General features: G+C 45.5%; 1 pseudogene; it reads left to right on the forward strand.

The window, feature by feature from the left end:
- Positions 1-4,656: 4,656 nt before the first annotated feature.
- LOC136642256 (5S ribosomal RNA) lies at positions 4,657-4,776 on the forward strand (annotated as a pseudogene).
- Positions 4,777-24,715: the final 19,939 nt, after the last annotated feature.

Here is a 24,715-nt window from a genome sequence, read left to right on the forward strand (position 1 = left end):
TTGCTGAAGCACAAAAAGACAGAAAGGCATCATTACGGGCCACATCAACTTGTATCACTCCCAAGGGCACTGCCCTTTGCCCTGCATCTGTCCTCAGCAATAAGGATGTGTGATACATTTTGATGTGTTCTTTTTTTTTTTTTTCTTACTCTGGCCCCGGAATAAGAGGCACGGCAGCTTTTATGTCCAGCTGCATCTGGACCACTTGTCCAGCTCCCCTTGGAGGTCAGCCAAAATGATGAATTGTCACCTTTGCTCTTATTTTATATTTCCCAGCTTGCTAGATCACTCTCACAGTCTGAATTACTACTGTCTTTATCAAGGGCAAGGACTTTGGCCTTTTTGTGCTCCCAGCAGACTGCTCTTCCTGACACATCTGCTGATATATAGATCCTATATGGATCTATGGCACATGAAGCTGCCTTATACTATGTCAGGTCATTGGTCCAATATTTTCTATTCTAACCAAAGAGCATAAGAAGAGTCATAAGAACATAAGAACAGCCCCACTGGATCAGGCCATAGGCCCATCTAGTCCAGCTTCCTGTATCTCACAGCAGCCCACCAAATGCCCCAGGGAGCACACCAGATAACAAGAGACCTGCATCCTGGTGCCCTCCCTTGCATCTGGCCTTCTGACATAGCCCATTTATAAAATCAGGAGGTTGCACATACACATCACGGCTTGTACCCCGTAATGGATTTTTCCTCCAGAAACTTGTCCAAATCCCTTTTAAAGGCGTCCAGGCCAGTCGCCATCACCACATCCTGTGGCAAGGAGTTCCACAGACCAACCACACGCTGAGTAAAGAAATATTTTATCTTGTCTGTTCTAACTCTTCCAACACTCAATTTTAGTGGATGTCCCCTGGTTCTGGTGTTATATGAGAGTGTAAAGAGCATCTCCCTATCCACTCTATCCATCCCCTGCATAATTTTGTATGTCTCAATCATGTCCCCCCTCAGGCGTCTCTTTTCTAGGCTGAAAAGGCCCAAACGCCGTAGCCTTTCCTCGTAAGGAAGGTGCCCCAGCCCCGTAATCATCTTAGTCGCTCTCTTTTGCACCTTTTCCATTTCCACTATGTCTTTTTTGAGATGCGGCGACCAGAACTGGACACAATACTCCAGGTGTGGCCTTAACATAGATTTGTACAACGGCATTATAATATTAGCCGTTTTGTTCTCAATACCTTTCCTAATGATCCCAAGCATAGAATTGGCCTTCTTCACTGCTGCCGCGCATTGGGTCGACACTTTCATCGACCTGTCCACCACCACCCCAAGATCTCTCTCCTGATCTGTCACGGACAGCTCAGAACCCGTCAGCCTATATCTAAAGTTTTGATTTTTTGCCCCAATGTGCATGACCTTACACTTACTGACATTGAAGCGCATCTGCCATTTTGTTGCCCATTCTGCCAGTCTGGAGAGTTCCTTCTGGAGCTCCTCACAATCACTTCTGGTCTTCACCACTTGGAAAAGTTTGGTGTCATCTGCAAACTTTGCAACCTCACTGCTCACCCCTGTCTCCAGGTCATTTATGAAGAGGTTGAAAAGCACCGGTCCCAGGACAGATCCTTGGGGCACACCGCTTTTCACCTCTCTCCATTGTGAAAATTGCCCATTGACACCCACTCTCTGCTTCCTGGCCTCCAACCAGTTCTCAATCCACGAGAGGACCTGTCCTCTAATTCCCTGACTGTGGAGTTTTTTCAGTAGCCTTTGGTGAGGGACCGTGTCGAAAGCCTTCTGAAAGTCCAGATATATAATGTCCACGGGTTCTCCCACATCCACATGCCTATTGACCTTTTCAAAGAATTCTAGTCTAGTTTCAAAGACTGAGTCCTGCTAGGGCTCAGTCAGGGCCCAGTTAGTCCATCTTCCTGCATCTCACTGTGGCCCACCAGATGCCTCAGGAAGCACACAGACAACAAAATACAGGGGGGTCCCCATATCCATGGATACCTTATCCGTGAATCAGGTCTGCAGAGTCCTCTACCTTGTTTGAACCCCCTCCAAAGGCAAGGGGAACTCTGCTCAACACTGGAGGGTCCTCTCAGTCTATCAGAGACCTAGGACATCTGTATACAGCCGCTGCCAGGCTCAGGCTGAGCTCAGAAGCTCAAAACACGCAACTACCTGTTTCACGAAGAAACCAAAAGTGACATTTTTAATGCTGTATTAGCAGCAACTGTTACCCTGCATGTGCCTGATCTTGTCTGATCTCGGAATCAGACAAGGGAATCAATTAAGGGAGGGCACCAGGATGAGGTCTCTTGTTATCTAGTGTGCTCCCTGGGGCATTTGGTGGGCCACTGTGAGATACAGGAAGCTGGACTAGATGGGCCTATGGCCTGATCCAGTGGGGCTGTTCTTATGTTCTTATGGAAGCTAAGCAGGGTCAGACCTGGTTAGTACTTGGATGGGAGACCACCTGGGAATACCGGGTGCTGTAGGCTCATACCATAGTCTTTCGAGACTGAAAGTTGCCAGTCATATAAGGCATTAGGAGGCCTGGGTAAGCCCTGGTAGAGATAGTGGTGGGTGACAGCAAATCTCCAGGGTCTCAGGCAAGGGTCTTTTCATCCTGCTCCCTGAGATGTTGGGGAACGAACCAGCGATTTTCTGCATGTGCTAGTCACACTACGTTCTAGTGTGGTCTCGGGTTTGTGGAAAGTGCTGCACAATTAAGCAGAACAGACATACAGAAATAATATTTGTCAGTGATGAGATGTGATATAATGTTGCTTTTACAACTCTTTGAGCCTGTCTTTCAGCACAAAAGCTTCCAAGGTGGCTCAAGCAAGATATATATATATCTCACATCAGGTTCCAGATAAGAAACAATAAAAGCAATAAAAATACAAAAGCAACAATAAAAGGAGAAACACCTTTCAGAACAGGAAAAAAAAACAGTAATCACAATTTAAAAAAAAACAAAAACAAACCCAAATCATCAAATGATCTACTAATTAAAGTTTGGAAGAACAGCTCTGGGGTCTTTTTTAATATCAAGTTTCTAAATGTTAACAATTGAGGGTACAAGTTGGTGGCCCAGGGAAGAGCATTCCACAGCCAGGGCACCACCATCAAGAAGCCCTGCATCCAGTTGCCACCCACTTCATGTCAGAAGGCAACACCTGGAGAAAGACATCTAATGATGTCCTTAAAGGAAGTTGGCAGGTAAGATTTATATGGGAGCAGGCAGCCCTTCAGAGTTACATGGCACACACCAATAGAAATGCTCTCTCAAAACTGGTCTTCCGTGCAACTGACCTATGAGCCACAACACTCCAAAATCCAGTCACGGCTTGGAGGAATGTCCATGAGGACAGAAAATGTTTAGCAGACATGAGTGGAGCAGTGCAAACACAATCATAGGTTGTTACTCAAATCGTAGCTTGGCCTTATAAAGTTTAGTGGAGCCAATATAATCTCCTGTTACCGTTAAAGTAGAGAGCAGATAAGAAAGAGAATAAACAAATAAGTTCAGGAATAATGGGCTACTACAGCATACTATTTGTTCATTTATTTTAACAATTGGAGTTTGCTTTTAATCATGAGAAAGCTCCTAAATGTTATCGCTTTCCATAAGCCTTTACTTCCTCAAGCCAAATGACATGTGACTGAAATTACATAATTGGCCCTGGTGTTAGGTACTTGCTTTTTCTTCCTTCTGACTCAGCAGTCTCCAAACCACGGCCTGCTGCTTCACCAGATCACCCATCCAGGTGCGGCACGGCAGTGGCAAAGGTTTTCAACAGCCTCCCCTTTTCGCAGCCAATCATCTCAGCAACTCGTGCTGGACAGCCGCACCCCCTGCCTGTTGGCCCAGGAGGCTCTGGGCCACAACTTCCTATGGAAATGGCTGCCCGGCACAAGTTGCCGTGAAAAGGGAACAGACTTTGCCACCACTTCACTGCACCTGGACGAGTAATCTCGAAGCACCAGATCCTGTCCGCGGGCAGGGGTTTGGCGGCTCCTGTTCTGTTTGGCAGCTTATTGTTCTGTATATACAACTTTTCAAGAGAAATGTTCAGAAAGCGGTTTATAGAGAAAAATCAAACAAAAGGGCGGGGGGGCTTTAATCCACAGGGCTGGCCTATGTTGAGGCAAGAGTAGCATGAGACCAAAACTGATGGCTACTTCACCACCACCATCACCAACAGCAGTGCCAGCAGCAAGGCTGTGACACTGCTCCACCCCAGTGCCTAACAATTGGAAGTCAGACCTTGGAGTGCATGAGTGCTGGGTGCTGGCAGCTCTGCACAACTCTCCAAGTCAGCTGAGTGGGGGCCATACAGAAGAGCAGTGGCTGGTATCTCGCTGCTGGGGAGTACTGTTGTCACAACCTGCTGCTGGGTGGGTCTAACTCTTGGGCACTGGTGTTGGTTAGTGTTACCATTTTCTCCCTTCCTCTCCTGATGGCAAGCCAATTCACTCCAACCGGAGTGAGTGGGGTGCACAGGAGGACAGGAACAGACTCCAGATGACAACAGCTTCCTCTTTCCTTCCTGGGATTGGTGCAGGTGAGCAGCATAGCTAGGGGGGCAAAGGAAGTACTGAAGGCGTTGCAGTGTGCCATGTAAGAGGCCCCTCCCACTCACAGACAGAGCTATTCTGGTCAGCAGCGGCAAAGTGCAGGCACTCACTGAACCAAACGGCAACTGTTACCTTGCACATGCCCGATCTCATCTGATCTCGGAAGCTAAGCAGGGTCAGGCCTGGTTAGTACTTGGATGGGAGACCGCCTGGGAATACCGGGTGCTGTAGGCTTATACCATAGTCTTTCGAGACTGAAGGTTGCCAACCTCCTGTGCATTGCCCGGAATGTCTCTGATAATGAGTAGGAGGGGTGGCTTACACAGTGCATTGTGGTGCCTGCAGTACTTATCATCTCCCCCGCCTCTAGCTATGCTACTGGCATGGGTTTCCCTCCTTCACCTGTTGGAAGTGGAGAATGGTGCAACACTGTGCAGGTACAGCGCTTGGGTACAGGCTAGCTTAAGGAGGAGGTGGTGTTAATCTACCTGGCATACACAGCAGGGCTTGGGAGACTTCTGTTCAGAAGGTGACTTCAAGGCATGAGATCATAAAGGAATACTTTTTTTACAGGAAGGGGGTGCAGCAACGGTTACCCTGCACATGCCCGATCTGATCTTGGAAGCTAAGCAGGGTCAGGCCTGGTTAGTACTTGGATGGGAGACCGCTTGGGTGCTACTGGGTGCTGTAGGCTTATACCATAGTCTTTCGAGACTGAAGGTTGCCAACCCATACTTGGATATGGGGGATGAGAGAGAGAGAACTTACATGCTTGCTATCTAGCTGAGAAGGGATTCTTGGGAAGGAAGGATAACCTGAGATTAGCAACATAGCAAACAGACCTTTACTGGAAAGCTAAGAAGGGAAACCCTCACGTCCCATCAGGCAAGTTTACTGGCTGTGTTGCTCCATCCAGAATTTGACTGAGGGAAATTATGGCATTTTTTGTTGTTGGCAACCTTCAGTCTCGAAAGGGTTTTTGTGTAACTCACAGCAGCCCACCAAATGCCCCAAGGAGCACACCAGATAACAAGAGACCTCATCCTGGTGCCCTCCCTTGCATCTGGCATTCTGACATAACCCATTTCTAAAATCAGGATGTTGCACTTACACAACACGGCTTGTAACCCGTAATGGATTTTTCCTCCAGAAACTTGTCCAATCCCCTTTTAAAGGCGTCCAGGCCAGACGCCATCACCACATCCTGTGGCAAGGAGTTCCACAGACCAACCACACGCTGAGTAAAGAAATATTTTCTTTTGTCTGTTCTAACTCACCCAACACTCAATTTTAGTGGATGTCCCCTGGTTCTGGTGTTATGTGAAAGTGTAAAGAGCATCTCTCTATCCCAGGGGTGCTCAATAGGTGGATCACGATCTACCGGTAGATCGCGAGGCAAAATGAGTAGATCGCGGAGTGCCAACCCCCCCTTCAGGTGCCTCTGGGAGGAAACGCCGGGAGTAAGGCCCATTGTACTCAATGGGGCTTACTCCCAGGTAAGTGTGGCTAGGATTGCAGCCTCACAGCCTAATCCTAGGCATGTCTACTCTGGAGTAAGTCCTGTTATACTCAGTGGGGCTCAAGGTACACCAACATACACTGTACACATAAATGTTATATGTTATGATGGCGCGAACATTGTAAAAAAAACTCTGGTAGATCTCCTGGCCTTGCTGGGTTTCAAAGTAGCTCTCGAGCCAAAAAAGTGTGAGCACCCCTGCTCTATCCACTCTGTCCATCCCCTGCATAATTTTGTATGTCTCAATCATGTCCCCCCACAGGCGCCTCTTTTCTAAGCTGAAGAGGCCCAAACGACATAGCCTTTCCTCATAAGGAAGGTGCCCCAGCCCAGTAATCATCTTAGTCCCTCTCTTTTGCACCTTTTCCATTTCCACTATGTCTTTTTTGAGATGCGGCGACCAGAACTGGACACTCTAGGTGTGACCTTATCATCAATTTGTACAACGGCATTATAATATTAGCTGTTTTGTTCTCAATACCTTTTCTAATGATCCCAAGCATAGAATTGGCCTTCTTCACTGCTGCCGCACATTGGATCGACACTTTCATCGACCTGTCCACCACCACTCCAAGATCTCTCTCCTGATCTGTCACAGACAGCTCAGAACCCATCAGCCTAACGTTGCATATACACAACAGGGATCAAATGTGTACACCTATGGGCTGGGCAGAAATGGGTTAAGCAGTATATAATGCAACAGAATGAGAGTGATGCTCATGAGTTGAAGCACATTTTTTCCACCAAGCTTTGTTCCCATCCATACCACCTTGGCAACCATGCTCAAATGATGGTCCTGTTTTCTTGAGAAACTCCTTTGATACTGGCAAAGAAGCCAGCTTGGAACCAACATCAATAAATGCTGATTTCAGATCTGATTTTCTGTCTCCAAGGCCTCTTGTTATTTGAAGAAGCTTTCTGTTCAAACTGATAGGTTATCTCTTGGGAAACCAGAAGGCCCTTTGTAAATATGTGAAATTTGCCTTTAAACACCATATGGTGATCCTGCACAGTCTTAAGGGTCAAAAGGGTTGGAGGCTTCATCCTAAATGCACATCTGCCCATTGATATTTGATGTGAGGAACAGCTGAAGGAACTGGATATGTAGAACCCTTAGAAGGAAAGTTGGAAGCATTCCAGCATTTAAAGAATGGCAGAAAGAAGGAAAAAGATACTCGTGGGTGGAAAGAACTGTTTATCTTCCTGTTAAAGTAAAGCAAGAAGAAATGGCCAGTTCAGTGATCCTCAAATGTACAAATGAACAGTATACACATTATTGTGTGCAAGGCTCCTTCCTAACCCATGAACACATGACTAATCAGAGTTCCATTAAATATCTTTTTAGGTCTTTCAGAAGCCACAATTTTGGTTTTGATGATATTTATCATTACATTAGTATTTCCAGAGTCTTTGTGGTTCAGCTGAGGTCCTGAGAATCAATCCTAATACTCAGCATACCACAAGAACAAATATTTGACCATTCAGAATGTTGGGGGACACCAAAGAGTTCTCTTTTAGAGGCTTCTTTGCCTTAGGCTTGCCTTGAAATTCTTCCAATTACGTGCTTGAGCAGGAAGGAACCTCCAAATTCACCTTGAAATTTTCAGTGCCAACTCTAAAAAAGTCTTGGGGGATCTCCATGAAGGCAGGGTGGCAAGATGTCATAGCCACAAAAAAAGGACAAGACAAAATGTAGGATATCCAAGAAAAAAATGTAGGACATGACAAAATGAAAGATAAAAACACTTGTATATTGATTTCATGTGGTTAATTTAAACACGATTTTCCTTATTATTACATTTAAAACGATATGACATATAATTTATTACAAAGAGAGCGCAATCCTATCCTGTGCTGGAACAGGCAAGCCAGGAGGCTTGCGCTGTATCCAGCGCAGGATAGGGGCCATAAGCAGCATAGCCAGAGGCAAGGGGAAACTTTTCCCCTTATCCCTGGGTTGCTGGCCCCAATGGGTCTCCTCAGACTCGCGCCACATCTGGAGGTGGCACAAATCCAAGGAGAGCAGAGTGGCTTGAAGCTGCTCTGTTCTCCCCAGGAATGGGGTTGGGCCCTGCCTCCCTCTCCCTGCCAACCCCCCCCCGGGACCGCCCACCCTCCTCCTTCCCAGGAATGCCTCCCTCCCTCCCTCCTCCCTGCCTCCCCCATGCCTACCTTTCATCCTTGCATCGGCTCATCCAAGCCGACGCAAGGCAATGGGAGGAAGCCGGCGTGGAGGCTTCCGTCAGCTTCCAGAGGCCAGAGCTTCTGGGAGCGCCGGCCTGGCTTCCTCTTGAGGAGGCGCAAACGTGCCTTACGGCACATAAGAGACTTGGATCAGCCTAACTCAATGTTAGGATTGTGCATAATTTACTAATTACAAGAAGGCTATGCTCTGCCTGCTCACAGGGAAAAGGAGGACATCTGAGTTCTTTTTCCAGTTCACAAGGCTTAAAAAGAGGACATGTCCTGGAAAAAGAGGACATCTGGTCACCCTGCAAGAAGGGTCTTTAAAAGATTTGAACACTCAGTTTGCACTTTGCGCCCTCAAGTCTCATTTCACTGACCGTATCTTTAACACTGGCGGTCTGTCCTGTAGTTGTTCTAAAGAGCAAAAAATAGTCATCAGCAACCATAGATATATATTGTATATATAAATATTCCAAACCCGACCGTTTTGTTCCGCAGCGCTTGCATAAGAGGAAGAATTTCAACACAGACAGCTTCTCATATGATCGCTCTATAATGTATTTCCCCTACGTGGCCCCATGTAATTTTAACCTTATGGCAACAGGTTTCCTTTCTATCTAGATCTGATCTGTTTGCCTCATGTTCCTACCAGGACATAGCTCCACCTGAAAACAGATAAAATCACACACGAAACGTAGAGAGAGTTTTCATGCTTCATTGTGCCAAGTCTGAAAAAGCACTTCTCAAGACAAGTATCTTTTTCAGAGCCAGCTCATGCTATGCCAGAGCAGAGAGCTGTTTATTATCCCTCTGTCAGATTTGCTTGGGAGCACTTGAAAAAAAAAGGGGGGGGATAAAATATTATCCCCCATTATGAAATTTTAGGTTTTCAACACAAGGTAAATTATGGATGTCATACTGGAAATGGGCATGCTACAACCAAGGTATTAGTAATGTCGTGGGACATGACAGCCCTTTAAGCCTCAAAGCTACACACCCTTGCCTCTGGTTGATGGGATTGCCAACTCTAACTGAAGTTATTCCTGGAGATGTTTTCCCCCAACATGATGTAATGCAGATTCTTGAAGGCCACGTCTCCAAGATGGCTTTCAGTCCTCACCTGGAGGTTCATGCTGATTCCGGGAGACTTCAGGCCAATCCTCTTTTCTCTGAAACAAACACCAAGAGTTCAGTGGCAGTTAGTACAGTCTACACCAGTGTTTCGCAAGGTTTGTCCTCCGCAATACCACTTCACATGGTTCACGTATTTGAAGTACCACCGGAAGTAACTTGCGCTGACATTATCTCCAGTTACTTCTGGATTGGGAGGCTAGATGCCATGTGACAAACACAAGTAAGAAGCTCAGGGTGGATGGGAGGCTTTTTTGAGAGCGGAAAGCATGCTTTGGAGCTCTGCCCTCTGAGCTGAACCTCCTACAGCTGTTTGTTGTGTTGCATTCCTGGTCTTACTGCTGGGTGGCAGGTGTTCAGCGGACCTGTGAGTAGACACCACCAGAAGTACCACCACCATACCACTGGTTGAGAAACACCAGTCTACACCTCAGCTGTGCTTCTGAACGTAGCACCACTTCTAGCTTTTCTTGCAAGCAAATTAGTGCCCCATGCAATGCCTCAACAAACAAATATGGATTATTTGTGTGTTGTCTGTTGAATCTTAGAGATTTAGACTCAGTTGCAGACCTACCGTAAGGTCTAATGGGGCAAAAGTCCCAGGTGCGAGGCACCAGGACCCCATGGAAGCCTCTATAAGGCTCCTGTCGGGGGTGGAAACTGTGCTTCCGGTTTTCCGGAAGCACAGTTTAAAGCGTCAGGGAACCTCACAGAGGTTTCTCCGACACAGGTGCAGGTTGCGCGAGGCTCCATGAGCCTCAGGTGAGTGGGAGGGGGGCAGATTTCTGTGCGGGGGGGGGTAGTAGCCCACTGGGGGGCACCATTGCGGACCTTTGTCCCGGGCATGGGGCTAGGGATGTCCACTGCTGTTCAGACTCCACTCAAACATTGGTGACAGGGTTTTAAACAGCTCTCTAGAGGGGCTGTTAACACAGGGCTGCAGTAGCCTTTGTTTTCCTAGGTCAAGGGAAGTGATGATGTTTGGAGGCTGGGTTGCATTTAAAGGGACAGTGCACAGTCAGTTCATTGTGCTTAAATAGTCACTCTGCAATCTTACTCCTTAAAAAAAATCTACCTTCCCACTGAGGAGCTCTTGTTGAACACATCCTTGCCCTGTTTGTCTGTAAAATGGGGAGTAGGGTCCTTGCGTATATTGAGGTGAGAAGAACCTTCCTCTGTAAGCAGTAATATTCACTATCACCTTGTAACCAATTTCAGTTTATCAATGTCAGAGCCCAAGTCTGTCTACTCAGATGTAAGTCCCATTATAGTCATTGGGGCTTAGACTCAGGTAAGTGTGGATAGGATTGCAGCCTAAGCATTTTAAATGTCCACTCCTGCTCCATAATACATTTGCATCAGAAGAACTGGGACTGAAAAAGAAAATCGTGCCCTTTTTATCTCTCTCCACCTGTGCTGTCCGAATGCCAGAAACTGAAGGACTTGAGCCAGAAGCTCAGTGTGTAGATATGGTGGCTGGTACTCCTTCTAGGCATGTATGTAATGCAGCAGAGGAAGACATTCTCCCCTTTTCCCCAATCTCATAAAACTAATCTTTCTTCCTTTTAGGTAGGAAAGTACACTCCACAGTACCAAATGCAGAATATTTTGTCTTCCAGAACCAGAGCAAACAAACTTTTGACTGTTTTGACTCTCAGAAGGAATGTTGCAAACACACACGGCACGGCAGTTTTACAGACATTGTTCTTGCACTGGGACAGTTTGTTGGTTTTGCGACAAGATAAGATTTACTTTTATTGCAACTGCAGTGGAAAAGTAAACATTTCAGGTGGTTACTGAGCAAAACAATGGTTTCATTTGGAGCAGTGATTTCTCAGTACCTGTCAAACAAAGCCCTTCTTCTGTAGGCAAAGTTGATCTTCTGTAATTATGGACCTTCCATTCTAAACAAAGGTCCAATGCAGCAATCCAGCACTCAGATTGCTTAAATATTTGGGGGGGGGGGGCAAAAGTGTTAGAACAAATTAAGCCTGGACTACTTGAACAACTTTACAGTTGTGACCAAATCCCTTGAGATTTGGCAAGCCACACAGACCAGCCTCTCTGTGCATGGGTGACTGACCTCCTTCCTCCTTCAGTGATACCCAATCTAACAGACCTCTGATCAACAATTTTTTCAATTTATTTTGGCCTTGGAATATGAAAGTTAATAATACAAGTGAACAGTCATTGATACTATCAACACTGAAGAGGATGCAAAATAGATCTTACTGGTAATGTACCACCACATGAACTTAAGGGTGCATAAAAGAAAGAACAAGTGCTATTCCCTCAATAGGTTGTAATCAAAACCAGCCCTTATGAGATTCTGCATCAGTTTTTCCAGGGCAAAGATATTATTACAGATACTAGATATTTTCAGGTCAGCTTGATGTGCAGCCTCTGTCATGTTTAGAAATTGATTATGAAAATCACTAGCCAAGATGGTGGTTGGTACCATGTTTTTGCATTAATGTAAGGAAGCATTTGGGTTCTCCTCTCCATTCATACCAAACCTCTTCTGGCATTCCTGCCCTCAAATTGGAATCTTCATCTGTGGATTCAAGTCCAAGGCACCCAGTTAACTATGTATACTTTCCATGGCAATCATTTAGAGTTTTAAACTGGCTCCAATTTTCATGATTGTTGTACAAGATGGGCTTGTCTCACTTCTCAAGGTCTGTACTATGGTACACCACTATCCCTAAACACCAAGTTAAGCCATTTCTGCCCAATGTTGCATATACACAACAGGGACCAAATGTGTACTCCTCAGGCATACACTATACACTCATTATCCACTAAACAAATAAATAAAAAATAGTGGATTCCGTCAGTAGAAAAATAGCTTTAAAGAGCCACTTCCAGGTTTCTTAGTCCTCTATCGATACCCTGGAATGCATTGCTATTGTCATTGTACCACATTCAACCACTAGTTGGGGTGAATAATGGAATCTAGTGGAACAAAATTACAGTATTTAACAGTGTGAAGGTAGGAAATTAGATTTTGGTGCTTGTTACAAGGCATTTAAAGGTAGACCTCAGTGGTAAGTCAAATCAGTGGATACCAAATCAGTGGATACCGAGGTCCCACCTGTATTCCGTCTCTGCTCTGTGCAGTTGGTTAAACAATGAAAAGAGATGGCTTCATCATCTTGCCAAAATAAAGCCCAGAAATGTATTCTCCACCTATTCTATTCAACATTATGTCACAGACAGAAGTGACACTACAGCTGAGTTACACAACAAAGCTGTTCATATTAGACTGACCAGTACATGCTCTGTTCCTCATGAACTCTTCCAGGTGAACTGTTGGAGATCTGTTGGAGAGCTGGCAAGAAGAGTGTAGTTGTGGGTCTGTTATTCTGTGTAAATCCATGCCTATGTGTCCATGTCTGAGTCTCTGTGCGTAGAGGACGACGACGACAGGACAACATCCTCTGTTTTTAAGTAGACATTGTAAGGTCTTTGTTTCAAAAGGCTTTGAATGTTTATATATGTTTTATTATTTCATTCTGTTGTAGTTTATTGTATAAGTATTATCAATTTGAACTTTTTTAAAAAATTGCTACTCTTTGTAAACTATGCCGAACTTTTTTCTTCCTGTGCTCTATCTCTTTCCTGACCACAATTATGTGCAGTCCTTGCCTGTTCCGTTATGACTTATCTATACTCTATAACAGGGGTCTCCAAACCCCGGCCTGGGGGCCAGATGCAGCCCACAGCGAGCCTCTCTCTGGTCCGTGGCCAGCCTCTGATCCTCTGAGAGCCTCTGGTCCAGTTGACCAAACACAACTGGAGTTGTGCTTGTGGGGTGGGGGAATGGGGGTCCATTTAAGTGTGTGCTTTGGGCTGTGTTAGTGTTTGGAGAAATCCTGGACATCTGAGCCCATTTTTTCATTCATCTAAGTTCCATCTCCAATGTATTTATTTTAATTTTACATTTAATTTTTTTTCCCCCGGCCCTCGACACTGTGCCAGATGTTTGATGCAGCCCTTCAACTGAAAAGTTTAGACGCCTGCTCTATAAGACTGTAGTAGTGGTGGATTAAAAAAAAAAAAATTAGTTCCTTGCCATGAAACCTTATAAAATGGGTGGATTCTCCATCTCCAGGAAGTTATATAAAGCTAATGCCTTACTTAGTGTAATGTGACCTTGTTCTGAAGGGCCACCTGGAAACTACTGCAGTGCTGCCTTATTTATAACATTGCAGACACAGAAGGAGTGGCACTAGTATGTATATCTCATTTGTTTCCACGTGATCCCAAATATCTAATTTCTTGCACTGGCCTTATTTCCATTTTGTAGCTTCTCAGTTCACTGACCTTGCCTTATGTTTCTCCCTGTCTGCTCATGCGTAATATACAGTCCTACTTCCAAACGCCATATGTTGTTTCACTGCAATGTGAGTATTCCATGGGAACTCTCTATATTTGCCTTCAATGGCAAATGTTCCTTTTATATGTAATTGTGAGCTCTGAGCCAAACCCCCAAAGCGGAAGATCATGTTACTTTTTGTCTTCTGCTCCCAGCCTGGGCATGCAATTGCAATCACTACTGCTCACCAGTGCCTGGAGGCCTCTGACCTGAACCATTAAGATGAAATCCTCCCAAAGTGCCCAATAAGAACGAGGCTAAAGAGGCACGATTTGTACCATATCAGTTGTAGCCTACATCAGCGTCCTCAGTTCTGCTGTATACACTCAGTACATCAAGCAGCACCTAGCATCATAAGAATATAAAGAGAAGCATCCATTCCAATACAGATCCTTATGCTGAACCACTGTCTATACAGTCTTCCCTGGAGAAAACTGGCCACAGTTACACAGAGTATGAAAAGCCAATAACCCAAGCAATTTCAAGTTGAAATCCAGCCATTCACGGAGAGCTAGGATGGTGGAGTGGTTCTGGTGTTGGATTTAGACTTGAAGATTCAGGTTCAAATCCCAACTCAGCCATGAAGCTTCCTGGGTGACTTTGGGCCAGTCACTATCTCTCAGTCTCACCTACCTCACAGGGTTGTTGTGAGGACAAAAGGAGGGAAGGAGTCAAGTACACGACTCTGAGCTCCTTGAAGAAAGGGCAGTATAAAAATGTGAAAAATAAATACCCAATGATTTGGGAGCAAACATCAAATTTCTAGCCCCATTGTTGTGCAAAGTAGGAGTAGGGGATTTGCAGGGAAGAAACAGTGGACAGAAAAGACTTCTAAACCTTTCCCATCTTTCTCTTTCTTCTGCAGCCCCTCCCACAGCTACTGTTGTTCTACTTAGGGCTCTAAGATGTGCTTAGGGAAAAAACTAGGGCTGGCGCAAAATGGACACATACCCGAGCCCCAATGTCACTGCTGCATGTTCAGGTTGCACAAATCAGGTGACTGCAGTTTTGGGGGAAGGTGAGTGGATCTTACCAGCAGCATATGGGCAGCTGGTGGGCCTGATGGCCATTTTTGCTCCCAGAAGTCCCCTGGGAAGGACACCCTGTGCTGATGCAGTACCATGCCCAGTAGATGTATAGTAAATGAAAAGGATGACACTACTAGCTGCCCAGAAAATTGCTGTTCTTTCCATGAAACACGCAGCAGCAGCAAACAAAACAAAAACCGAGTTGGGGAGGTGCTTCCCCGCAGCCCTGTTTTCAGCAAGAAAAGCAGGCTATAGTAGGGCTACTACAAGGCAGGATTTAAGCAACCTCTTTCCCACCCATTGCTTCTCCCTTGCAAACTGGCAAAAGAGTCAGAGAGAATCTGCATGTCAGTGTTGAACACGCAGTAAGAACTTCATGTTTGCCACTGGACATGCTGTTCCTCGTGAAGATGCCATTCTGAGTAAACAATCTCAACGGTTCAGGAAAGAAATCTTTCTAAAAGGTGTGTGGGGGGGAGCCTTTTAAAACAGCTGCCACGGAGTGAAGATGACTTCTAGTGCTATGGCAACAGCAACGACTTACGTGAGCCCTTCTTTATTGGCGCACATTAAAACTAACCAGGTTGATCAGCAAAAGGAGCGTGAGAGCATGAGAAAATGAACTTCGGAGGCATGGTATTCACCTTGGAAGCTCCAACAGGCGTTTGCTTTCTAAAAATGCAACCGTTTCCTCCTCCCAGCACTTCCAGCTGTAGCCCTGTTCAGTGAACCAAACTCTGTGGATTATAATGAATACGTGAAGTCAGGATTGCACCCGCTTGCCTTTCAGCTTCCATGTTCAGCTGGCCTGCATATTTGCGTGCATATAAGCTGTGGACATAAGATTATATAAGAGGTCTCTTCCCTGAGTAGCAAGCCTATACAGTGTTTCTATGCATGGGTTCTGTGCAGGGATTCAAGTGATTTTGCAAAGATCAGGGGCAGGGTCAGCAAATGTGATCCTGACCCAGTGGCATTGCTAGGGGGATGTGAGGGGTGCAGGCCACACCAGGTGATGCTCACGGGGGGGGGGGGTGACACCACTACTCACCCAAAAATTTTAAATCTTGGTATTTTTGAATAATGCCATCATGTTATATACCAATTGACACATAATTTCATGCAGAATTCAATGAAACAAACCACACTGAAAAATCTCTATTCTATTAAAAGTTATAACCAAAAATCAGTGGGGGCAGGGCAATGGCACATCACCACACCCACTGCCCAGGGAGTTGCCTTGCCAACTGCATGGAAGGAGGTCCATCATAAGGGTGACACGCTGGCCTCTCACAGGGTGATGCAAACCCTAGCAAAACCACTGTCCTGACTACCTCCCATGTACTCATTATCCCCAGAATTTGGTCAACTGATTAAGGCTTATAGCGATTATCTTTCTGTCTTGCTAAGGAGAAGTCTGGAATTCCATCATAAAAATCATCCTATGCACATGCCTGATCTCGTCTGATCTCAGAAGCTAAGCAGGGTCAGGCCTGGTTAGTACTTGGATGGGAGACCGCCTGGGAATACTAGGTGCTGTAGGCTTATACCATAGTCTTTCGAGGCTGGAGGTTGCCAACCAGTCTGAATAAATTATTCTAATTTGAACATTCATTCATAAGACTCAAATCAAAGGCAAGGGCTGCACAACAGAACTTCAAAGAGCTTTGAGTACTGTATCACAGGTATGTTGGTAGCACAGGGAGTCTGGATCACATACAACCACAGCCCCAAGAGCCAGGCTTCCAAATGGTTACAATGAGAACAGAACAAGCAGGAGGGCAATCAAGAGGTTAGGCCAGAGACAATAAACATGGCAAGTGTGAATGTTGTTTCAGCCAGCATGGAACTCAAAACTCTAAGGACTTCAGTACCTATTGGGAAAAGCAAAGTACATAGTTAGTTCTGCCCCTTCGTCTGAGAACTGTTATCCAAAAGGCCCTTCCTGGGTTCTGCACCTCTGACTCCAGTAGCAAGTTGGACCGGTTAGACCGGGAAAGTATCAATCAAACCAGCTCAAGAACTTGTTTTCCCTCACTCACCTTTCCATTTCTTACATTCTTGTTCTATCCATATGAATCATTTATGTTCCATTATATTGAGCGAGACCACTCTTCTGTCTTGCTCCGTGCTTGTCTACTTTGATTGGTAGTCACTGCCCCCTTATCTGACGATGTTGGGATTGAATATGATCTACCACAAAGATCTACTATATGATCTACTATAAACCACCTCCAGCCATGAGGGAACCTCAATTAAAAACTGCTGTTTTGAGCAAATATTTCAGGTTAACAAAGTCCCTCTGTACACTATTTTTTTTATTAGAAGTGCTTGGGTCTCATCTCACATCCATGTTGGCCACCTTCAGTCCCGAAAGACTATGGTATCACGCTCTGAATGGTGGTTCTGGAACAGCGTCTAGTGTGGCTGGAAAGGCCGATTCGGGAGTGACAATCCCTTCCACACCGGGAGCAAGTGCAGTCTGTCCCTGGTCTGTCTCCCTGGCTATGGGCCTTCCTTCTTTGCCTCTTTGCCTCAGACTGTTGGCCAAGTGTCTCTTCAAACTGGGAAAGGCCATGTTGCACAGCCTGCCTCCAAGTGGGCCACTCAGAGGCCAGGGTTTCCCACTTGTTGAGGTCCACTCCTAAGGCCTTCAGATCCCTCTTGCAGATGTCCTTGTATCGCAGCTGTGGTCTACCTGTAAGACGCTTTCCTTGCACGAGTTCTCCATAGAGGAGATCCTTTGGGATCCGGCCATCAACCATTTTCACGACATGACCGAGCCAACGCAGGCATCTCTGTTTCAGCAGTGAATACATGCTAGGGATTCCAGCACATCATATATCATATACATTGGAGCTATACATTACCTTTTGTTGTTCAAGAGGCTTGTAGACTGGTTGTGATTATTATAAATGAATTGTTTAAGGGCATATTCCTCTCTCAGCAATTCATTTGTCATCATCAGTGTAGGTGTTATTAGAAACATACTCCTAGTACTGTATATTGTTACAAGTTGGGCTTATATATTTATATCTTTTGCATCTTGGTCTTTTCACAATTCACTAATTTTCCTTTAGAACCCTATCACTTATGTACTATTTTTGGGTTTCATTCCCTCCCCCCCCCCCCACTGCTTTAAATACTTTTCAAATATAGATCCAGTTGGCTTTTTTTTCTTTATTTAAGGTGTCATTGAAACTCTTACAGTACTTAAACTATGCAGCTGCTAAGTACTAGTAATATATAAAGATATGACTAGCATGTAAAGGATATCACATGGATAAAATAGCAAAGGAATTGAAATAGGACCAAATATAGAAGGTTGAGTTTAAATGTTCTAGAAAAACACTTTTACAGCATAATCCTATACATATCTACTCATTGTTAAACTCACACATCTGTTGAGGTTTCAGGAAAGTAGGCCAGGAAAAAGTACACAAGGGTGTATTTGAGCAGGAACAGGGGGTGGGATGGACCTCTGGGGTTTTTCCTAAAACAGGAGAAGTGATGTCATCAGCCTGAAAGCTCAAGTGCTGCCTTTGACACCTTTTTCAAAGGACCTTAGCTGAAAAACTCAGCAGGAGGCAAACTCCAAAATTCATTAAGGGGCACAAGAGCTAGTTAGCTCTGCCCTCCCCATTAAGAAGGAAGGGGCAAACACATGGGAGGAGGGGAGACTGGATCATACCCCTCCCCCCAAAGGGGAATGTTTGCTTATTTCATTTCATTGGATAAAGGGCCTCAGAAGATACACAGGATGGTAATAAATTGAACTTTTTGAGTTGATATGCATAGGATTACATTCCAGCACCTTTTATATTTATTTGGGTTTTTTTAAAAAAGAAATCCTGCCTTTCCATTTTTTATACATATCTTTTTGCTACCCACTCTTAGAGTTTGGGATGAAATTACATCTTCAAATGAAGAATGGGTTTCTAAGTACAAATAACTAACAAAAGAAGAAAACAAGGAAATGTAAAGTTGATTTTTTTTGTTTCTTTGTTTATAGCCTTGGTGGCGGCGAAAGCATCGCTATGTGGGTATCACAACCGTTCTTGCACTTCCAAATTTATCATTACGCCACTGTAAGTAAGATAAGAAATTATGCTGAAATGTAAAGCTCTTTCATAATATATTAGAAGGCAGATTTCAACCGAAATGGAAATATTAGCATTTTAAGTTTTGTTTTTGCCTGCTTTGGATTTGTAAGTATTTTGTTTAATAACCAGGCGACGGAAAGATGTGATATGTTTATGTATGGATTATTCTTTTTTATGTCTGTGCATTATAGGTACGGGATCATTTGGAGAATAATGCATGGTGTTAGGTGGAACGGAACGTGGAAAATTATGCAAATAATTATAAACGGAAAGCGCATAGTTTTACTCTTGCTTTCGCTTCACGATCTATCTTGTTCATTTGGTTCTCCCCCCCCCCAATCAACATTTGGCATGTTCTTTTTCCTCTCTGATTTCTTTTCCTTGTGTTCATGTTTTAGTAGATTGCAAGCCTGCAAGAGTGTCTCTTTCCATTTTTGGATGGCATCTGGTATAGAAATAGGGGCAGTGTAAGTAATAAATGGTTATCACAATCCTGCACCCAATTGCTCATGAATAAGTCCTGAACTCAGTGGGGCTTCAGCATGGATAACTGTACCCCCGCTTGGCCTTTTTATTCTTTAGTTGGTCATTTGCCACTTGTCCTTTGCCTGGGCTCCTCGGGGAGCTTGATATCCCTTTCACATCCTATTGAGATCACGCTCTGATGAGAGGGGGACACTTCCTGAAGGGCTTATTTAGCACAACAGGGGAGAGGCAGTCAGGCAGTATGGAGTGCACCACTTTCCACTGGGCTAAGAAGGAAAAAAGAGAGAGAGAGAAAGAAACACAAAAATAAGAGGCTGGGTTTCATTGACTTCTTACAGGCACTTCTAACAGGCCCCTTGCAGGAAGGAAGCAGTGAAGGTCTTGGATTAATGCAGAAATCAGCCAAGGAGAGAGACAGATGCAGTCTCCTTTTTCATCACAGGGTTGAGAGACACAATTGATATAATAGGTTGGAAGATAGAGGGGCCTAAGCCATCAGTTATGGGGAAGACAATGTTATCTGCAAAGCTGTTTGTTTTGCTTTCTGAGGTGGTTGCTATGGTGGGCCCGGGAGAGACATCTCAAGCTTCTCAAATGATGAAGATGATATCCTTTTGGGAGGGAGGGGGATACGCAAACTACATAGTTTGGTGAGGTGCGCAGACAACTCCCATTGCACAGAGAACTCATTCTCCGGCAGGAATTTGGCATTTTGTGACAAGCCTGCAAGAGCTTTAGCAAGATGCAGGCTGAGTGAGGGGAATCCATCCAAGGACGCACCCTGTGAACATGGAGAAAGGGGCAGGGCCGATAGCAGATGGGCCCAGAGAGGAACACTCAGCCAACTGCTACCCCTATAAAAGCAGCTCAGAAGGAACTCAAAGTAGGGTCCTTACATTGTTGCCCTAGGCCGGTGGAATGCCCTGCCTCTTGACATCTGCAAGGCTGCTTCTTTTGTGGCATTCCAGGGGGGTGTAAAAGATGCCTCAACCAGGTGGCATTCTGCATATCAGTGCAGGGATTCTTTTTTGTGATGCCTGTCACATCTTTTGGGTTTTGTTTATTTTGATTTTAGTTGATTTTATTGTCCTTTATATTGTTGTGCCCTGCCTTGAGTGCAAAAGAGTGGCTTATAAAGGATCTTCTCTATGGAGAACTCGTGCAAGGAAAGCGCCCTACAGGTAGACCACAGCTGCGATACAAGGACATCTGCAAGAGGGATCTGAAGGCCTTAGGAGTGGACCTCAACAGGTGGGAAACCCTGGTCTCTGAGCAACCCGCTTGGAGGCAGGCTGTGCAGCATGGCCTTTCCCAGTTTGAAGAGACACTTGGCCACCAGTCTGAAGCTAAGAGGCAAAGAAGGAAGGCCCATAGCCAGGGAGACAGACCAGGGACAGACTGCACTTGCTCCCACTGTGGAAGGGATTGTCACTCCCAAATTGGCCTTTTCAGCCACACTAGACGCTGTTCCAGAACCACCATTCAGAGCGCAATACCAGAGTCTTTCGAGACTGAAGGTTGCCAACAAATGATTTTAATAAATTAATGATAAAGAAAATATCTAGCAAAGACACCGCAAAAAGTGTTGCTGTCTCTGAACCACGAAAAGAGCTAGACTCCACCTAAGAAACCCAGCAGAAATCCAGTTGTGACATATATGATTGATTATCACACACAGTGGGACCAATCTGAACCAGATTTCCTGCTGCTGATAAAGTTGCACCAAAGGAGGGCAGGCTGTATTCTGCAGCGAGGGGGTCATGGGGGTCTCCTTGAGTTAAGGGAATTTTTGTCACATTATCCCAAGGCAAGCCTCACCTGGCCCATGGGTAGAGGTGTTTGTTTTTGGGTTGATAACTGAATAAGAACACAAAACACCACATTTTCAAACACCTCTAGCCATAAGAAAAGATTAAGGAACACTGGTGAATAAAAACACAAAACACCATATTTTAATTCAACAAATTTTTCAAAAAACAGTTTCTAACACCTCTACCCCTAGGTCTCCTCATATCTGCACCTGCTCTTTTGCTGGTGTACCTTCAAGAGTAGTAATGAAGGGCTTTTCAAACTGGTGCGTCGCGACACCCCAGCCTGTGGGCCCTGGTCTGTTTCCCCTTAAGGGGTGGGGGCAGCCTGGAGGCAGGGAGGATGGCAGCGGCACAATCCCCAGGATCGCGCCGCTCAGGGGGGGCTGCAGGGGCTTGAGTCCACTTACCCGAGCCTCCTGCAGCCTCCCGGGGGTGTGGAGAGCCCTGCGCGGCCTTCTGCAGGGCTCGCCGCAGCTTCAGAAGTGAAATGGGAGTGATCGCGCTCTGCTTTAGCGGGGGCAGGGCACGATCCCATTTGCTTTCCACTCCCTCCCTCACCCAAAATTGTCCTGTTCCCCCCTCCCCATTCCACCAACCCCCAGCCACTCTCCATTCCAACCACTATCTTACCTTCACTGCTGGGGGGAGCCAGCAATGACAGCGGACCTCCAGCACTGCCAACATTTGCAGCAGACTAAAAATGGCAGCCAGTGGCGTGCTGTGCATGCTTCTTTATGGTCATTTATGACAGTGGAATTGTGTTCCACTATTGTAAAGGGCAGCCCAGTTCGAGTTAGCACTGGGCTGATTGTGTAGTTATGTTAGAAATGTTACGAAACTTCAGTTTCGGGCTCCTCAAAAATGAGATCCTCCACATTATGATTAATGATTAAATACTGTTAATAATTACCATTAACTGACATTAACAGCTCCTTCCAGAATTACTCAGTTCCGCTGAATTCAGCGAACTTCCTGCCTGGTAAGTATGCATAGAGCTTGAGTATGCATTGAGTGTTGGGCGGGTTAGGACAGACAAAAGAAAATATTTCTTTACTCAGCGTGTGGTCGGTCTGTGGAACTCCTTGCCACAGGATGTGGTGCTGGCGTCTAGCCTAGACGCCTTTAAAAGGGGATTGGACAAGTTTCTGGAGGAAAAATCCATTATGGGGTACAAGCCATGATGTGTATGCGCAACCTCCTGATTTTAGAAATGGGTTATGTCAGAATGCCAGATGCAAGGGAGGGCACCAGGATGAGGTCTCTTGTTATCTGGTGTGCTCCCTGGGGCATTTGGTGGGGCCGCTGTGAGATACAGGAAGCTGGACTAGATGGGCCTATGGCCTGATCCAGTGGGGCTGTTCTTATGTTCTTATGTTAGCTTTCTCTAGTGCTTTCACATTCTGAGATTTTCAATGTACTGTCACTGAAGAAACTGTCTAATTGCAAAGCTGAGGGCATCCCAAAGCCCTGGGGCAATGACCATAAATATCCTGCTTTGAGTTCACTATTGGGGGAGCAGTTGGATGAGTTTTCCTCTCTTGGCCCATCTGCTATAAGCACTGTCTTTCCCTATTTTTTCTCCATCCCTGGAAGAATTCCCCTCACTCAACTTGTAAATGTGGGTGCTAAAGGGCGCAATCATAACAGCGCCCTATGCCGACCCAAGTCCCTTGGGCCAGCCTGGGAAGGTCACAAATGTGCTGTAAAGCACATTTGCACCTCCTCGGGAGGAAGCCAGGCCGGCACTCTGAGAAGCGCCAGCCTGTAGAAGCTGGCGGAAGCCTCCGCACCAGCTACCCCCCAGCTCCTTGTGTTGGCTTGGATGAACTGACGCAAGGACAAAAGGTAGGCGTGGGGGGCGAGGAGGAGGAGGGAGGGGGCATTCCTGGGCGGGGGAGGAAGGGCGATGGGGGCCCTGGGGCAAAGAGAGCAGGAGGCAGGGCTGGGATCTGGCAGTTATGCCGGATCCCAACCCCTGCCCTGGGGAGAATGGAACAGCTTCAAGTCTCTCCGCTCTCCTCTGACTTGTGCCACCTCAAGAGGTGGCGCAAGTCCGAGGCGACCCATAGGTGCCAGCAGCCCTTACCCACAGGTAAGGGGAAAAATTTCCCCTTGCCTCTGGCTAAAACGCTGCTGGCCACAATCCTGCGCTGGATACAGCGCAAGCCTCCTGGCTTGCCTGTTTCAGCGCAAGTTAGGATTGCGCCCACAGTAACTTTTGACAGGCTCAGACATCAATGCTAAAGAAAATCACTAATGTCCTTCCAAGACAAGATTCTGCATTGCCACATTTTATATAAAAGTGTGAAATAATTTATTTAAACTACAGCAGTGGTTCTCAAACCCTAGAGACTGCTGCTTAATTTATAAATGCCAAGGGGTGTGGCTATAATGGGAATTGGGCAGCAGTGGTCCCTCCCCCAAACAGCAGCTTGTTAAACCCTTGCTGCACAGAGCCTAATCAGCCTGGTCAGTTTTGCAAACCACCCAAAATTGGATCACGACCCACTGGTGCAGTGATTTTCAACCTTTTTCACCTCACAGCACACTAACAAGGCATTAAAATTGTCAAGGCACACCATCAGGTTTTTGACAATTGACAAGGCGCATCATGCTGCCAGTAGAAGCTCACATCCCCCATTGGCCCTACTAATAAATGACCTTCCTTCAAATTCCTGTGGTACACCTGTGGACCACTCACGACACACCAGTGTGCCACAGCACAGTGGTTGAAAATGGCTGGTCTAACCACTACACCACAGTCAAATACGATAAACAAACATGCAACAATGCATAGCCCAGTTTTAATTGGTCACTGTGGTCACCCAATTATCAAATCTCTGTGTCCAACTGGGTATTGCCAAAAAAAGAAAAAGTTTTCTTTTCTATAGTTACACTATATCTGAAATACTGCAGTCAAGTCTTACCTACACTGTGGAACTCCCTTCTAAGGATGACTCATCAGATTTGTTTATTCATAAGTCACATGAATGAACAAAGCTGATGAGTCAGAAGGGAGACCCACAGTTTTGGTGCTGTCATTGAGAAATCCTCATCATATTAGCTGCCTACACCAGCTTGTGGATGGTGTGAGAAACTCCTATGAAAGTACAGAGTTCAATAAATTAAATGAGCGCATTGCTGAATACAAGGAGTTCTGAATCAGTGACTAACAATGCAATCGTATTTATATCTACTCAGAAGTAAGACCCTTTGTGTTCAATGGGGCTTACTCCCAGGAAAGTGCGCATAGGCTTTCATCCTAATAGTATAAAAAATAATCCCATCTCCTGTGTCTCACCAAACATTTCTGTCATTCACAATGACACAGAGCCATAGTTCTAATATATCATTTTTTGGAATTCATTTTTGTGTTTGACACATGATGTTTTTCCCTCGTGTAGGGGGAAAAAATGGTCTCCTCTGTACAAATACAAGCATAACAAGATAAACATTGCACTTGGCATGACAACCAAGGAAAATATCAAGAGGTCAATTGAAACGTGGAGATTGAATTAGAAGACAAAGCT

This window comes from Tiliqua scincoides, chromosome 2, assembly GCF_035046505.1.
Source record: "Tiliqua scincoides isolate rTilSci1 chromosome 2, rTilSci1.hap2, whole genome shotgun sequence".
NCBI classification, from domain to species: domain Eukaryota; kingdom Metazoa; phylum Chordata; class Lepidosauria; order Squamata; family Scincidae; genus Tiliqua; species Tiliqua scincoides.